Source organism: Lissotriton helveticus, chromosome 1_2, assembly GCF_964261635.1.
Source record: "Lissotriton helveticus chromosome 1_2, aLisHel1.1, whole genome shotgun sequence".
NCBI classification, from domain to species: Eukaryota; Metazoa; Chordata; class Amphibia; order Caudata; family Salamandridae; genus Lissotriton; species Lissotriton helveticus.
The window spans coordinates 360,322,721-360,341,381 of NC_136058.1; the positions used below are offsets into that span (position 1 = coordinate 360,322,721).

At 43.4% G+C, this 18,661-nt stretch overlaps 1 protein-coding gene across 1 annotated transcript in view; it reads left to right on the forward strand.

Moving 5' to 3' along the window:
* Nucleotides 1-18,661, forward strand: part of LOC144805256 (acyl-coenzyme A amino acid N-acyltransferase 1-like) — a 205,645-nt gene that overhangs the window by 82,197 nt on the left and 104,787 nt on the right. The gene's annotated exons all lie outside the window — the stretch shown is intronic.

The following is an 18,661-nucleotide window of genomic DNA, read 5'->3' on the forward strand; positions in this document are numbered from 1 at the left end:
TCAGAAACTTTCGGTCCTGTCCTAGTACACGACTATGTACATACGGACCCTCTTGATCTACAGGAACCTCAATAAGGGGCAAGCCAACTTCCCTCTCAAGGCTGTTTCATGAGAACTGTTGATATTCTGGATAGTCTGACTGTGTGTACTGATACATTTGTGGTGTGGCATGAACAGGCGGTGGTGGAGGTGGAAAATTCGCTACTGTCTGCTGTGTGTTCTGTTGGGTGCTATTTTGCCTAGGAGTGTATTGTCGTTCTTTTGTCTTGCCTGTAGCTATATTGTGTTTCAGGACAGCACATTCCTTTACATAGTGACCTGGTTGTTTGCAATAATTACAGTTCCCCTTGACAGGTGTCGTGCTAATTTTGTTCGTATTTGCCGGTACCGTTTGGGCAACCAGCACCTTCATTTTTGTCTCTTTCATGCGTCTCTTTTCCTGATACTGCTCTTCTCTAATCCTGTTCTGGTGATATTGTAGCATCTGTAACATTTGTGAAGGGCTGTTTGCTTGCCAAGTACTCTCAACCTTCAGTACTCTATTCTTGATCTGGGGTAAGGAATTCTCTACTAATTTGCTCACGAAAAGATGTGGATATGATTCGCTACCTGGCTTAAGGCCACTATTAATAGTAAAGCATTTCTCGAATCTAGACTAGAAATCACTTGTGTCCTCTTCTTGTTTTTGTTTACAGGCTGAAATAGCATCCCAGTCTTCCTTTTTAGTAATCAATAGTCTCGGTAAAACCTGTATCAGGAGTTCAGGCAGTTCCTTAGCTTTGTCCCCAAGACCAACCCCCGGGAGCCTGCCTTTATCTTCTGTTTCCAGTGCACCCCAACTTAACTTTTTCTCTCCCACCTCCCAGTCTTTTTCCTTAAGCTTTTCATAAATACCTGCAGGCAACAGTACTTTCAATAGTTTCAGAATGTCAGTGTACGTATAATCTCCTATGCGGAGGATGTCTTTTAATTCTCGGTGAAACCCCCCCGGGTCTTTATCATGGCAGGGCAACATCTTTTTCATTTCTAGTATTTCTAATTTCGTCAAGGGGGTGTAAACATACACCCGTTGCAACTCATTGTTTTCATTTTTTACGGGATGTACCTCTCGTAGGGGGTTCTGTCTGTCTACGTATAGGTGCTTTCTGTCGTGGTGTGGGGCGGGAAGCATGCATGTGGTCAGAGAATTCAGGTACTTATGTCGTTGATCCAGGATGACATTAATTAATTCAGTACCCAGGCCTGTCCATCTGTCTAGAAGCAAGTCGTCCAATAATTTATACAATTGACCGGGATCGGAATATTGACTCTCATACAACGTTATTAAATGTTGGACCATGTAAATACCAGCCAAACGCTGTTCGTTCGATGGAAGGCTCAAGAAAGTCTGGGCCACTATATCACTGCTATATATATTAGAATTTGACACCCACTGGGTGGCTGACCGGGCCAACTCCATTTCGTGTGGGGTGTGAGATCGCTCGCTCCCTATCCGTTGTTTCAGGGCTTTTTCAGTTGCTTGGAACAGATTTTCAAGGGAATATCTTTCTTTTATAGCTGGCCCCTGTTTACGGTAGTCGAGGCACTTGGGCCTGTCAAACCGTCGTGCATTGCCTACATAATTCATTTTGTCCTTTGCCTTGTTTTCTGACTCTTCCTCTTCCGTTGATGACTCACTCTTCTCGTCAGACCCTACTCTGTGTATTTCTAATATTTCCTTTTGTATTTTCTTGTACATGCTATCTGTCTGTCCCTGTTTATCATGCCGACCGGCATCTATGTGATCACTCCATTCTATCAAACCAGGTTTTACATCTCCGTCTCCTCCGTCTTGTTCCCTGATCAGGCAGTTAATAATAAAACGTAGGATATAATTCTTAACCCCAACCTTTCTGTGTAGCATGGCTTGTACTATACAATCGGGTTCCTCCCCCGTTCTAATGAAACGGTACATTTTATCTAGGTGCTCTTTCATGTCTGGTAATTTGTCCAAATATGCGACGGCTTGTCTCAGTCTTAGTGAAATCATGAGCATTGAACCCTTTCCTGGTTCTGGATCATATATACAATGTGGGATTGCTACATCTACAGTAGGCACCCCTCTTCCTAGTGCCCCGGGCCCCGCGTATTCTTTTACGAGCTGCTGGAGCTGATCCGCTGGTGGGGGCGGAGGGAAATCTGCGTTTGCGTAGTCCGGTGGGGACTCTTCTAGATAGGAGGAAATAAAAGCCTCGGATCCTGTCGGCTTTATTCTACGTACTCTATATGGTACAGGTGGTGGCGTTCGCGACCTACTGGGTGTTTCTGAGGGGGTCATTCTAGCTAGTTCTTCCGAGAGGACGGGATAAATACCAGTAACGACGGCATTTCTTTCTCTATCAGCCTGTTCTGTTTTGACCCGCTCCCCCTCCTCCCGCAGTTCTTTTTCTTTGGCTTTTTCCGCTGCTTGTTTAGTTCTCTCTGCTTTGTTCAATTCTTTTTCTGTTCTCCTATGTGACTCTTTGCGCCATAACTCAATGGCATCTTTCTGAGAGGGTCTTGATTTCTTTTTCCATAGCGCTTCCTCTACTCTCATAATGCATTCAGAATCCCATGTTCCTGAGACAGGCCCTCTATATTTCTCCTCCAAATCCTTCGTGTAATCTACCCATAAGTCTAAAAACAAAATAGCGTCTAGCCCGTGCTTATTATACATATAATGACCAGGTGTGTCTCTAGGCGGGATGTTAACTGACTCTTCTAGTATACCTTTCCTGGTCCCTATCTGACGTAATTTCGAAAACAGTGGCATGTTGAAACCAACACAATGGAAACACAATACACACAGAATAGACTGAAACAATCAACAATCATTCACACTAAAAAAATTAAACACTAAAACAGATACAATCTAAACTGATACAGAGAGCTAAACATGTACTTGAAAAACTACAACTTTATGCACTGGAATACAGCACAGCCATACCGGTCCCAGAAATGAGACACGTCTTTACCGTGTTCGTGTGAACGGACACGTCATTAACTTTATGCGTTCCCCATAGTGGTACTCACCGGGAAGCAGAACTTGAAGGCCTCGGAAACTTGATACTGCGCATGCGCCTCGGAACAGGTGGGCCTTCGGAAACCTCGGACCTTGCTCTCTCACGGGTTGGGCTCTGGTTGGGATGATCCGCGATCCTCACTGCCTCGTGTGGACGCCTGGTCGCAGTCCGTCTCCTCCGTGGGCCTGAGGGAGTAAGCAGGAAGTCCCGCTGGCGTGTACACTTCGGAGTCCGTCACGGCTGTAGAAGGGGGCAAGGGCTGGACCTACGTCTCCGGCGCGTGGGGAAGGGGATTAGTCCCTGTTCGGGCGCCAGATTTATGTGGTAAATAAAATATTACCCTGTCATAATTTCTATAAATAAACAAAATGTCATGCATTAAATGAGAGGCAGAGTCCGTGGTGTCCGATTCAAAAGGGCTTTATTTCCATAACTCGAGTTAGGGGAGAATCGGTTCCATCACCACTAAGGTTCAGGAAGGGTCTTCTCTGAACCTTCTTTACTGAGTACAATATTTATACTTCAATCTTGTACATAGGGAGGAACGCTCCAGGCAGAGCAAGAGAAAGAGAGATAAGAGCATGTGGGCGTGCATTTGAGGAGGAGTCATAGGTGAGTCATAGGTGGGTGGATACATGGAGGGGGTTGCATGGCCAGCTGGAACTTTGCCCTACTTGTGTGCGCAACTTGATCATGACGTACAACTGACGTGTAACTGGGGGGAGCTGACATTCAGTCTAGTAGGGAGGCCTTCAGTGTCAGGGCGATCAGTACGTCTGGTATTATCTGATATCTTGAGTCCGGGGATGTTTTATCTGAAGCAAAGGTCGCTCATCACTAAGAGCCAGAGAGGGCATATATTTCTTCGTTCATTGCGTGGGGGCCGTGGGCTTTCTACGGATGCAAGCTCTGTAATTTACTTAAACGGAGACAGAAAGGCTAGGCCCTATCTCTGCAGACGGGTTCTGTTTACCTTCTTCACCAGGCAAGAATGTGATTCTGTAGAGCAAGCAGATAACTGTTGTGCAAAATACTGTCTTGGCACCCCGTGCTGGGCCTCTTTCGGCTGAGCCAGAAGTATGCGAGGTCAGGGATACGTAACTGCAGCTCTCAGAGTGTCTGGAGTCATGAAACCCTAATTCAGAGACTGGCTCAGGATGAGCCACAAAATGGGTTCATCGTGATTTAAGAGTGCACAATGCAAACACATGGGCCTCAACGCAAAACTAACGTTTCTTACATGGGAGACTTGATGACTGGCATCCTAATGCAGGACGTAAATGCAGAGGCCTCGTTATTCAGGCCACTTAAGGGAAAATGCATGGGTGACATGCACATACATTAAACATAGGGTACACGCAGGGGACATATTGGTCATGTAAAATTTCATTTTCCTCAGTGAGCATAGCTCGCAAGATCCTGATGAATCATCTGGAGACAGTGGACACGAATGAATACATTCAAGTGGAAACTGCAGATACCAGAGTTAGCAAACCTCATAAAATATACGAAATAACATTACGTATAGAGGGAGATAAGACTAGGAAAATAAGGGGTCTATTTTGGGATAACCTCTCCGAAGGCTATGACATCCTTCTAGCTGAAAAAGACTGGCCACCGGAATTTGTCAGGGGGTGCCCTCATGGTGAAGAAATGATTATGCCTGCCTTCTCAAATCATATTCCAATACATAAAAAATATACACTTGCAAGAAAGTGGGCAGTAGCCCAAGCTCCTGCGTTATATAAAAACCATGTGGGATGGGATGAGGACTCTCCTCCTCACAAAATCCAGTTAAAATCTCAACCGACTGCACAGAGGCAGTACCCAATTAAGCAAGAAGCTAAAAAACAGGTCAGGGAGATCTTAGATCAACTTGAATACCAGGGGGTGATTGAAACATGCACCTCACAAATGAACAATCCTTTGTTTCCTGTCTCCAAACCAGATGATACATATCGTCTAGTTTTGGACTACAGACACCTTAACTCATGCTGCAAAACGTTTGCAGTACAAAACTCACACAGTGCCGCACTAATGAATAGCATAGTGCGCAAAAAATACAAAACAACATTAGACATCTCTAATGGATTCTTTTGTCAAAATATAGCTCCAGAAAGCAGATATTTGACCGCTTTCTCAATAAATGGCTCGCAGAAAAATTTCTGTTGTTTGCCCCAAGGGTTCAAGAACAGCCCAGGATTATTCTCAGCGAGAGTAACAGAATTACTACAAATGTATGATGATGAGGCATTATCTTATGTCGATGACATCTATCTAATAGATGATGACTTGGATACTCACTTGAAAAGAGTGAACACCATAATACTTGGGTTCGCAGCAGAGGGTTACAAATTCAACTTCGAAAGTCAAGAATTGCCCATCTAACGGTACTGTTTTTAGGATATGAATTATCAAGTGAAGGCAAACGCCTGGCTGACAATTTCCTAGAGAAATGTGCTGTAATCCAAGCACCAAGAACACTGAAAAACTTACAATCAATTCTAGGTTTCCTGAATTGCGGAAGAACTTACATTCTAAATTATGCAGAGAGGGTTAAACCTCTCTATGACTTTATAAGACCAGATTTTATAAGAATCAATTGGACTCAAAAACACACAGAAATTTTGAGATCATTGCAAACAGACATGTTAGCTAAAACAAAATTGCAAACACGCGATAACACACGCAACCTTGTGATTCGAGTCATCCCAGGAAGATGCGGATTCACATACCTAACCTCTAATGAGGGAGAAACGGTACGAATAGCATACAAATCACATTTGTACACAGAAGCTGAAAAAACATTCAGTATAAAGGAAAACATTGTACATGCGGTTCAAACAGCTATAGCAAAAGAAAGAGCCCAGGCCCAAGGCAGACGGATTACTGTAGTAACAGCAGAATCAGCCTTTGAGGCATTAACAAGCCTGTGTAATCTAACTACCGTGGCATTAAATCCAAAATGGATACAATGGGAAAATTCTCTTGCTACAGACAAAGTAAATTACTATTTTGGCCCGAACATGAAAAAATTAAAATATCTAGAATATGAAAGAGAATACCCTCTGCCAATCGACATTCTGCCCATACGACAGTACGCCTGTGTAATATATACAGACGGACATGCTTAACCCTCAGTTTGGGAAAAGCTAGCCTACAACGCCACATGCGAGATTGTGAAGGACGTTTGGCGCGGAGGTAAATTGAAACCTCTGTTTACAAAAACACACTCAGTGGAAAATAATTCAGAACAACAAACTGAAATAATAGCGTTAAAAATGGCGCTAGATAATGCCGATCGCGAATTCCCGACACTAATAGTGTGCGATTCGTATTACTGCGTAAAATCATACAATACCGATTTGCAAAAATGGATTCAAAACGGTTACAAAGATGACACAGGTGCCACAATCAAGCAAAAATCGCTTTGGGAACAAATAGTTCTTTTACAGAAAGAACTACCAAAGACTCACGTGATACATTCACTGAGTCATCAGCGTGATGGCGTTCACGTTGCAGGGAATTCATTGGCTGAGACAGCCACAGCGGAAGCAACTAAATCGGCTTCCGTAGCTACAAAAAAGCGTTCGGAAAAATTCATTGACGGGGAAACAATACTGGCAGTGAAAACGTCATCAAAAGGCGACTGCTCAGCGCTACCCATCAATTATCCACTCAATTATACATACATAATCGATGCAAACTCCGGTCCTTTTGCTCAAATCCCTGGAGTGGGGGATAGAGTAATTCCAAACACGAACAGGAGAGTCTTGTTAATAGCAGACGCACATATGGGTGAAGGTCTTAGACACCTTAAGCTTAAGGATTCTCTGGAAGAATTACAATCAATATACTGGTGGCCAGGAATGAGCCTGGAACATCACATATTTGTAAAAAACTGCCAAGACTGCAACAGAGATCGCAGTGGCGACCGAGACGGTATACTACCATGGCGTTTCGCTCCAGATTGGATTAAACAATAAAAAAAAATTTAAAAAACAGTATGAATAATGCGTCATATTAACATATAGAGACTATTTTTCACTTATAATGTAGACCCCAGCACTCGGCTGACGTCTGAACTGTTATAAAAGATTTGCGAGTCTTTATCGGCACATACGCAATTGGCATACTACATTCTGACCAAGGTCCTGCTTTTAGCTCTCGAGCTTATAAGGAGGCCATGACCAGCATGGGCATTGCATTGCGGTACTCTTGTCCCTTTCATCCTGAGGGAAACGGAATTGTGGAAAGAAAAAACCGTGACATAAAGCAATCTATAACGGCAAAGGTATTAGGTTCGGGAGCTGGGTGGGTCAAACATTTAATAAGTGTCCAACGTAGTCTTAATAATCTGCCAAGAAATTCTCTGAGAGGTCTCACTCCGTACGAACTATTGTTAGGGACTAGAATGTTGATCCAGGACCTCGATAGTCAAACTTCAGTGGTGAAAGAAAAATGCTTTGATATCAAAGATCGTTTAGCTATTTTACAGGACTTAAACGAAAAAAGAAAAGACCTGAGCAACATAAAGTTGAAACAACAGCCAGCAACCACTGAAGAGAAACCACCTGTCCCAGCAAGGCCTGTCTGGATTCCAAAAATCGGGGATCTGGTCAGAGAGAAGATCGCGGTAAAGAAGGAATTTGGGCCTTCTTACAGAAAAGCAGTACCTGTCTTGTCTATCAACGGGACAAGATCGGTAGTATTACCGCCCCTTGCTGGTAAAAAAGGGAACCGAGTTGTATCCATCGACCTGGTTAAACCACAATCATGTGGCCGATAACAAGTAGTAGGCCAAGTGGACTCCCAAGAAGTAGTAGAACACCAAAGTTTGCTACAAATACAGAGGTTCAAACTGAGAGACTAATCACATTTGATAAACCTGCAGTGAATCAACAAGGACTAGGCAACAAAGCCATGGAACTTAAAACCTCTTGAAACCCAAATCAAAATCTTACATCAAGAAACACCAGTCTACAATGATGTAACCACAGACTAAACTAATGAAACAAAGCACATTCCAAACGCAAAAAGAAATCCAGAAGCAATTGAAACAATTGACAGAACAGCATCATGCTACTTCATCAACTTCGATTATTTTTCTGAGGATCCAAGTGAACCTGAGGAGCAGCCAACAACAATAAAAACTTTTAAAGACAAAGCAAAATAACTCTTTCATCAACTACAAAAAACCTATCTGATTTCTCCATGGATTGAATTTTGGGTGGCACAAGGTATATTTGTCCTCATACTTTGGCTCATCATGGTACTATGCTTGGGACATTTCATTGAGGGAAAATATGTTACAATGGACAAAGCAATTGAGAAAATCAACTTGGTCCTGAAACCACACAAGTCTTCACACATCGAGGAAAGAGAACTTTCTTCAGTGAACTTCACAGCCAATCCTATACCCGGTGGGGTAGCATAGGACAAAACTGATTACGAAATCTATGGCCCGATCGAGCTCCTGAAGTATCCTCATCAATTCAAGATTTCATTAAGTGACTTTGTAAAACCAAGCACATTCGCTGATGATTGGGACTTTGAAAGTATTAATGATATGATGTCAGATCTAGTGATGTCAGCTAAATTTACAGAACATGATTATTTGCAAGGTTCATCTAATTATGACCAGGTGTATTGTTATAACCACTATGGTCACCATTATCTGCATAAATCTGCTCAACCTAGAAATGTTTTAAATTATAACCAATGGGAACATTGTGCAACTCCACCAAAAAGCAGTTCAAAAACATTTTTATGAAAAATTCTCATACTTCTCAAGGTTTAACACAAGTGATGCAGAAACATTTTGTTTCAAATTGTTAAATAAGACAGGAATGAAAACCATGCTTACAAACACAAAATTAATCTATTCAGAGACATTTTTTGAAAAAATGAAAACATTCGGTTTTGATTTCTGGAATAAAAATATTGAAACGAAAACAATCTGGGGTACAAAAGATTGGCAAGTGCAAGGTATAGAATCATTATTTAGAGCCTGCATGATCCCAGAAAAAATTATATTTTTGAATGATACAATTCAACAGACAACCTGTCTTGGCCTAGCCAAAATTAAAGACTTGAACAAACCGTCTATTCCAAAACCAACACCTGACAGTAATAGCACTACAGATGTTGAGATAGACGTATCCCATATTTTAAACCAAAACAGAACACATCCTGATTGGAAGAAATGGTTGATCTGGCCCACAGACACAAATAACTGTCAAGATAGATTCCTGAACAAAATACAGGGGTTCACATTGACCAGGCCAGACCCTAGATACTCCCAGAGACAACATCCAGGGATTGTAACAACTTACAGTGTAGGGAAACTGTGCCTCGAATGGCTACATACATCCACACTGGTTGAAATTAAGCAACACTTGACTTTACTTAAAGAAGGTGCTGACTTGCGTGATTTCATTATGGGACCACGCAAACAGCGTCAAAAACGTTTCATAGCGGCCTCTATATATGCAGCTTACAACGAAGCTTGGAAAGTAACTCAAATTGAGACAGCAGAGAAAATACGGGAAATTGACTGTATTAATTTGGAAAAATCACTTTCTGTTGTGGACAATGGGTTAATGACTCTGTCTTCCAGAATATATTCACTGGACAGTATTGTATCATCTGCAATCGATATAATAGAGCAAGACTTACTGATGTTGCAACACGGTCAGTCCCAATTACGTTCTATTGTACAGCTTGGCTGGACGTTACAAAATCTGCGTTCAGGCTACGTGCCTTGGAGTTTAATCAACACAACGTCATTATTCAGTATCTTTAAACTTACTGATACACAAATCAGCTTGGCACAAAAGGGTGCAGATTACACAATTCTGAGCATTGAAAAACGTGAGAGATTACCATTGACAATGTCAGAACGACATGTCATTGAATGGATAATACACGGGATCATAACTATTCCAATAACAACTTTCCAGTTTCGATACTGCCAAAAATATATACAGGCAGGCCAGTATGAAAGGTTGGATAAAGGATACATTAAGTCAATATGGAACTTACCTTATACACACACATGTTACAGTATTAAAGTACAGAGTGTATTTCTTAGTGGTAATAATTGTGCAAAATCACTAAGTGGTATACTTCTGTGTCAGGGTATAAGTTTACATGGGGCCTGTGAGGGGACTTCAAATAACCTTTCATGTCACCAGCTGGGCACACCTGCAACTCAAATAGAACCATTCTTTAGAAGGCTTTCTAATGGGAGCTACATTCTAATTGTGAATCACAGATGTTGTGGCTTGCTGCCAGGAAAACCTTATCTAGTAAGCGTGTGCTCCATGGTCACTTGTTGTGAGAGAGTATTGTTTCCGAATGACACTCCAGACAGGGAGGGAAAAATTTGGCCCAGTTTGAATATCTCTTCTATTCGAATTGATACTTTAAGCAGAATGAAGACTGTGCTCCTACAGACGCCAATTCACTTGACGTCATCAAAAGAAACGTATGATCTCCAAGTTGCAAGGACAACGACAGAGATACATGCATTGTTATCAACAAATTGCCCCCTACACTTCGCAGAAATGCTAAGCGAAATCTTAAATATTTCTGATACAAATGGTATCGCGAGTGTATTTAAGACCGTCTTTTCGGGACTGTTAACACCATTCAAAGCAGTCCTGGGTATTTTTCCTAATTTCGTCCATTCCATCTTTGGCGGACTTCCACTCCTGTTGGGACTCGTAGCAGGCATTTTATTTTTGCTACTCCTGCTTCGTTATGGCAAGCCATGTCACAGACAAGACTCCAGCAACAATGGAAGAAACGATCCTAGCTATACGCTATCGGGACCGCATAACTAAAGTCCTTGGATTAGCCCGGCTAAGAGATCTAAATATGACCGGGCTTCTTTCGTTCAGACCCATATGGCAGAATTGTGTCTTACCTGTATTGAGATGCATGCTATGTGGCGAAGAATGCGTGTTGGACACCTGTCTTACACTACAATCAGAAGTACCATTGGATGCAGATACTTTGTTGAGTCCAGTAAAGGCTCATGCATTGTGCTGTCCCCAGCGGCTACCTATCCTGTTGACGGCATTCATGGAGACTTCACCACTACGATTGAAGGGTAGTGAAGTACAAGATGAAAGCAGCATCAACCAGGCACGACCATCTGTTAGTAAGGCTGATCGAAACATCACTGAAAGCGAACATGCGCACGACTGCATGGTAGCGACATTTTCCAACTTGGTCGAACTTTCACCTGAAGCGGTTAAACTGCTTTTTTGAAAATCTGTCTGACATGATGTTTTCCCCAGAGCAGAAAGAATAACTTTAAACAAACGAACACACAGCGTTCCCTGAACTCTGAATTTGGCCTTCAGCTTTGAAAATCAAAGCCACTGAGAACTACTTTTTTTCTCTTCCCCTGAAAAACGAAAACTTTTTTCCAAAATCCAAAATATTTACCATTTTTAGCACTTATCTTCTGCTTAAAGTAGAACTATTCTTAGAGAACAGAGCTTCTATTTTTAGGAACTCTAGAGACAATACGTTACCTCAACCTCTAGCTTATTTACAAGTCATTGTATTTATATGTGATGAAGTGGTCTCGCACCTTTTTCTTCTGTATTAAGAGCCATTTCATGTGTAATTTTGCAAATCATTCGTGCTGATATATATGTGCATCTCTTTTTGAATGATTACACTGCTTGAATGCATGCAGTACATATACTCATTTTCGTGTATTTCGAATATGCCATTTTTCAAACACAAAAAATGTATTTTGGGGTGGTTCGGTATACACATGCACTATTAGTTATGTTTACTATTGCTTAGGTTAGTAAATATGGACATGAATTCGTGGAGTGGGTGTAGTATGTTTATCTAGGGACCTGTATCGATACTCCTATTTCTGACCCTTGTCCGGTTATTATTCACTAATGTCCATACAACGGCGCAGAAACCCGTTTTCAGATTAAGTCATAGCGCATGCTGTCACATTGAGCAAGCACTATTCCTCCAGCCCCCTAGAAAGCACACCGAGTTCTCTAAACAAACCAAGCCTCCAGCAAACCTGGGAAATCCCCGCTGCTATTGTTTTGATTTCATTCGAGAACTCCTGTAAAGAATGTAAGAATGACCAGTTCTTAATGACATCTCTTATTGACGTCTTATGTCCATCCTTACGTCAAACCCAGCACCTTTCAGGTATAAATATACCGACGCTGCCCTAAGCAGACACGGTGGTGATGAGCTTGGAGCAGCGATACTTGCCGGAGAGCCCAGCTGATGCGAGAGCCCACGGACGCTGCCCCTCCCTTTTGACATGCTGAGGAAGACGCTGTCTTTTCTCTAGCCGAGAAATCCAGCCTCCAGCGTTTCCAGCCAACCTTCGCGGGTGACTGGGATACCGAGTCCTGAGAAAGAGATACCAGCCCTCCAGCCTTCTAAATCCCAGGTACTGAACTGACTAAACCCTTATAGAGAATTCTTGAGTCAGACTCTTGGCAAAACAAACTTAACTTAAACTGCTACTTACTTACTCCCTCCCATGTATTAGGCTTAGGTCAGGTACACCGGGGTAGGCGTAGTTAGAAGCACCAGTTGAGTACGATTAGTCAATGTATATATGTATGTATATCTTTTATCCATTTTAAAGTATCATATGGCTAAGCAACCATATCAATGCTTTTACAGTATTATTGTATAATCCTGCTTTTACTGTATGCACTTTACTTAACTATAAGTATAACAATCGTAGCGATTCATTTCTCTTGTATGAGAAAAGAGACTGATCAATAAATAACACCTTTTATTGAAAACGGCCGTCTCTTCTTTTCTCTACAATCTGGTGAAACTAAGTATGCACGTATCTGACTGAGTAAAATAGCTGTCTTTTGTTTTCACACGACTCTAGAGATATACTCTTGATCAGGGAGAGCAAAGTTGTCATGTTCTATGGTTGTCAGAAACTAAATCCCTTCTTGTCTATCCAGGGAGGTTAAACTCCTCCTCGCCTATTCGAGAAAGTTTCTAGTGAACTCTGAGCTAGCTGGCACACAAAACTTAAGTCTAATATCATCAGTAGAAGACCTAGTTAACCTCTGTTCTACGTCTATACTATTGAAGATATTATTCCAATGCGCAGAGCCTATTGGGATAATAGGAACTACACTACACGGGTTATCTTTGGCGTGTAACTCCCTTGCCCTAACTAGAGTGGTGGTTTCTGCCTGGGTTAGGAGCAAGCCCTAGCCAACCAGAAACATTCGTTGCCAGCGTTTGCGCAGTACCACAGCGACAAATGGTTGCACTACAAACTCCGTATTTTGACAATCACATGTTTGGGGATTTGTTCTCCTGATTATCTTTTCTCCTGAAAGTGTCATTTTTGAAATTTGTTTTTCTGCTCTTCTAAATTTTAGGTACACCCCTAAAGTATCAGTCAAGTCTCACCTCAGTGATCCAGCAGTTATTGTGACAGAAAGTGCATTTGATGTAAATAAGTTAGGTAAATATACTGTGAAGGACTTAAAGAGGTCTGTCAAGATCTTGGGTGTCAAGTGCATAGGTCCGCCAGGAAGAAGGAACTTCAGGAGGTCTTGTTGGACATCCCCAAACGGGGTGATGGAGGAGTCTGGGAAGGAGGACCCCGAGATCAGTGAGGTCTCTGAGAGGGAGGGTCACCGAGCAGCACCCATAAACTTTAGGGCCTAAAAGGCAGTGGCCCAGGAGAGTTTGAGCAGGAGGAAGAAAATGACAGGGTAGGGACACCAGTAGGTAGTGAGGACCCCATAGATAGGGAGTCTCTTTCTGGGTCCACTGCCGGGGGCAGTTCCCTGTCCCCAGAGGAGTGGGTGGATAAAAGGAAAGAAAGGGAGCACCAGCTGGCATTGGAAATGCTCAGGTTGGCGCTAGTGCAGTTGGGTGTGGAGGAGAAAAAGCTAGAGAATGAGAGGGTCTTAGCGCAAGAGAGGATGACGGAGGCAGAGAGGGCCTTTGCCAGGGAAAAACTAGCTCTTGAGGAAAGGTTGCCCCTGAATGTAGTTTCAGTGGTCTGCATTTACCCATGAGGGTGTGGTCCAGTGGTGGCAACAATAAGGGGTCCAGTGTGGAAGCATTCACTCCCAGATCCCAGAGCGTGGTACCTAGTTTCCAGGAAGAGGGTGTCACACCTGAAGGGTATAGGTTGAGGTTCAGGGACAATAGAAAACTGTCTCACCAGTCTTGAGGGGAGTTTGTGGATGAATGCTGTGATGCACTTGATGGTTGGGTGATGGGTAGCATGGCAAACAATTTTGGTGGGCTGTTCGATCTGACTGCCTGAGAGCACATGTTCAGTTATTGTTTTCCAGACTTAAGACAACACCTGTTGGAGTGTGAGTTCTCTGATCCCAGGGAGCTTGCACAGGAGGCAGACCTCTGGGTGAGTGCCAGAGGCTTGGATGAGGCATTGGGGAGTGACCCTAAGAGGAGTGGCTCAGGTATTTCCCAGCTCAGGGTGGTGGAAAAGTGTCTTAGTAGCCCAGATAGGTCTCGGTGTAGTGGGAGGGGTGTAGGGACTCACGTCCTGTCTCTGCGTAGAAGGAGTAGGAATAGGATGCATTCGAAGATGTACGAAACTCAGTCTCAGGGCCTGGAGGGTTCATTAAGGGAACACCAGGTGGGGAGCCTAGGCCCTGATGTCCTCGTGTCAGGAGAACTTGGAGTGTCTGTAAGTAGACCTGCCGCTCCTAAGTGGAGGGTGCAGAAGTCCAGATGGAGGGGTGAGAGAGTCCCCAGTGGAGGAACCAGTGGGTCAGGGGCCAGTCAGAATGTCTGAGCCTCCCAGAAGTGACCATGGTGACACCACTTCTGTTTTGGGGGATCTCGCGCACTGTCAGATGGACAGGGGTCGGGAGATCAACGCCAGTCAGACTGTCACGCAACACATGAGGTATATGTTACCCTTGGGGGGGCATGCATGCTCCCCAGGAAGTCCTGGTGTGCCAGGCCGGTACTCAACCGCATGGTCTAGTCCCTGGGTTGGGAGGCCAGGTTCAGGTTCTGCCTGACCTGGAGGAAAGGACATCTTAAGCAGTGTCCTGACCCGTTTGTTTTCTAGGGGTACCATTCTTGATGGGGGTGTAGAGGGAGGGAGTCCTCGCCACTGACTCCGGTGCAACCTGAGGGTATAGATCCTAGGTTGGGAGACCAGTTGCAGGAGAGAGGTCCTGACTGGTGAGGTAATGGTTTGGGAGGACTGATTCCAGCATCCTGACAGTTTTTGGTTCTGAGGGTGCTTCTCCTGGGAGGAGAGTGCGGGACCCCAGAAGGTGAGGTAGGGGGAGAAGAGCCTCGCCCGAGTCCTCTGGTCAGCCTGAGGGTGTGGACCCTAGGTTGGACGATCAGTGGCAGTTTAGATCTGCACTGATGAGAGGAAGAGTGGATAATGGAAACTATGTATCAGGGGTTACTGTCTCTCACTCTTTGAGATGGCAAGGACCAGAGACATCTGGATGGCCTGGGGCCTGGTCCTGGGCGTGGATAGCTAGAGAGTACCAGTGGGGTAGCTTTGTTGGTCCTGGGAGCTTGGACAGAGAGAACCACGTAGGTTCAGAATGGCGTAGAACTGGAGTGTGCCCCTGCAGTTGTGGGCCCGCATTTGTGTTCTATCACCCCGGGCAGGGAAGCCCATCAAGGTAATGATTGGTCTACCCTGGCTTTTGGCTGGAAGGGGGTTGTGTTGACTTGGGGTCATCCCTGAACTTTTTGCCTTCCTCCTAGTCTTTTTTCTGACCTGGTGTTGGTGGTTTTAGCACTCTGGGCACTTTAGCACTGCTGTCCAGTGAAAAGTGTGTGTGCTCCCTGTTCAGGGTCAGGGACTACTCCTACCACTACTTGAAATGATGATCTGCCCATTTAGCCTAGTGCTGACTCACCCAGCCCCTCTAGAGCCACACACCTCACCAGCCCCTGTCACTTCAGATCCAGACATGCAATACACATCAGGCAGGCACAAAGACACATAGCACACAGAAATGCCAACTTCTAAAAGTGGCATTTCTAAAATAGTGATAATAAATCTGCGAAACACCATTACGCAGCATTTATTAATACTATTCCAAACATACCAAACTTAACCACACTGCTCGTCTCATATCAGGAATTACCACTGAAACACTTATCAGCGAATCCCCAATGCATTCCCATGAGAGGGTAGCCTCACAGTACTGAGAAACCAAAATTGCTGTTTGTCATTACCAGGACACACCACACAGATAAGGCACATGTCCTACCTTTCACCTGCAATCTACCCTGCCTAGGGCCCATCCTAGGGGTGACTGATATGTAGTAAAAGGTGGGTCACAGACGTGGCGCCCACTTTATCTGCCACCTCACAGCGGCCGTAAACTGCACACGCAGGCCCTGCAATGGCAGAGGCCTGAGACAGATTTGAAAATCTACTTTGATGGGTGGCACAATCAGCGCTGCAAGCCCACCAGTAGCATTTAATTTACTGGCCCTGTATCTGAGATACCACTTTACAAGGGACTGACAGATAAATTAAATGCACCTAACAGGTGTAGACCAATCTTACCATGTTTACCACAGAGAGCACATGCACTTTACACTAGACAGCAGTGCTAAAGTGCCCAGAGTCCTAAAACCACCAAAACCAGGTCAGAAAAAAGTTTAGGAGGAAGGCAAACAGTTCAGGGATGACCTTGTAAAAAGGGCCAAGTCCAACAAAAGGTTTGGGCCTAGTGAGTAGGTGAATTTGCCATGTCAAAATGGCAGTTTAAAACTGGACGCACAGGCGCTGCAGTGGTAGGCCTGAGACATGTTTGAAGTGTACATATGTGATGGGCACAATCAGTGTCGCAGGCCCACTAGTAGAATTTGATTTACAGGCCCTGGGCACGTGTAGTGAACTGTACTAAAGACTTATCAGTACATCAAATATGCCAATCAAAGAGAAAACAAATGCCAATACATTTTAGACACAGAGCACATGCACTTCAGCACTGGTCAGCCATAAAAAAGGGTCCAGAGTCCTAATACCGGCAAAAACGAATTTCAGCACACAGTCAAAAACAGGAGGTCAGAGGCAAAAAAAAAGAGGGTAAAGATACCAGGTCTACAAGTCAAAATAAATGCAAACGTGAATAAAAGGATTCATGAATTCATGTGCAATGTACCTTCAATAAATGCAATGCACCTTAAAATACAAGTGTAAATGTGAATGAGAACTACAAATCATTATGTTAAGCAATAAATTAGAACCTCAATGAATCTCTAATTTCTACAGTGAACACTCCTCAAGAACACGTTATTGATAGTTCAATTTTACTTACTAAAGTTAAGGCACAATCAGGCACATGCATCAACCTTTTTTTGCCAGCGCAAACAGTGTGATTTGCAAAAATCGGCCGTTTGCGCCCGCAAAAAGGGCCTCTGCGATGCATGAAACTGAAAATCTCTCGCAATTTAAGGAATCGCAAATTGTGATTCCTTAAATGCAATGCATGATGAAATCGCAAATAGCGATTTTGCTAATAGGGGGCGCAAATTACCATCAATTTGAACTTGATGGTAATGTGCAAAAACTTTGAAAAATGCACTTGGAAGAAGGGAAGCCACGAGGACGTCTCACTCCGTCTGCGGTGCGTCTGGAGTGAGACGGAGTGAGACGTCCTAACAGCTTCCCTTCTTCCAAAGTGATCGCTGCTGCGGCACTTATTCGACAGATCTTCCCACCGGACGGTGCTGAAGATTATACACAAAGAAAACGAAATTCCTTTGCCAAACATGTTCATAGAGTATGTCAGCTGACACTCTCCATCACCTAGTTGAAGGATCTGGTGGAAGAAATATACACCTCTAACAAGGCTGTCCCTTTCACTTTTGTAGTCCTGATGAAGACTCGCCTCGGATGCACGCAAATCTGTGCATATATCTAGGGTCGAAACGTCGACGTTATGTTTCCGTCCACACTGAGCCTCAACAAAACAAAGAGATAAATAACCTTGTTTGAGACTACTGTACTCTAAAGTGGACTTCTTTGTTGTAATGTTGTATCTATATGTTTGCTTATGTTTGTACTTTCTCAAAGTATTCACAACACTTGGTCGCCAGTCACAACGTATTCACTCAATGTATACACAGTTGATGTGTGTTGTTTGTTTTGGACAGCTATTCAAAGAACTGTAAATTCAATTACCATAAGGTTTACACTAAAAGATTAACCTTTATAACTATTGTGGTCCGTGTTTGTTTCTCCATATATCCCTCCTTGGATATATCTCTTTTAATTGTGTATTTAATACATTATTCAGTTTATTTATGTTCCCCGACAGAACCATTTAAGTTACACTGCTTGGCCTCTGGACTGACATCACAGTTTCCGGCAGTAGTTTGTTACTTGAGAACCAGGGCAGTCACAGGCAGTGAAGTAAAGGGAAATCAGTGCCGGCCAGGCTGCAGAAAGACATATTCTTGCAAACATGACTCTGAAATGGAAGTCAGATGCTCTGTTATTACCATTAGAAGCTGTTAATATTGGAAAAAGTCTATGTTAATATTAAAAACAATACATTCATGAATAAGAATGAAATCTCATCTTCATTATCAAATTCACCCTTTGTGAA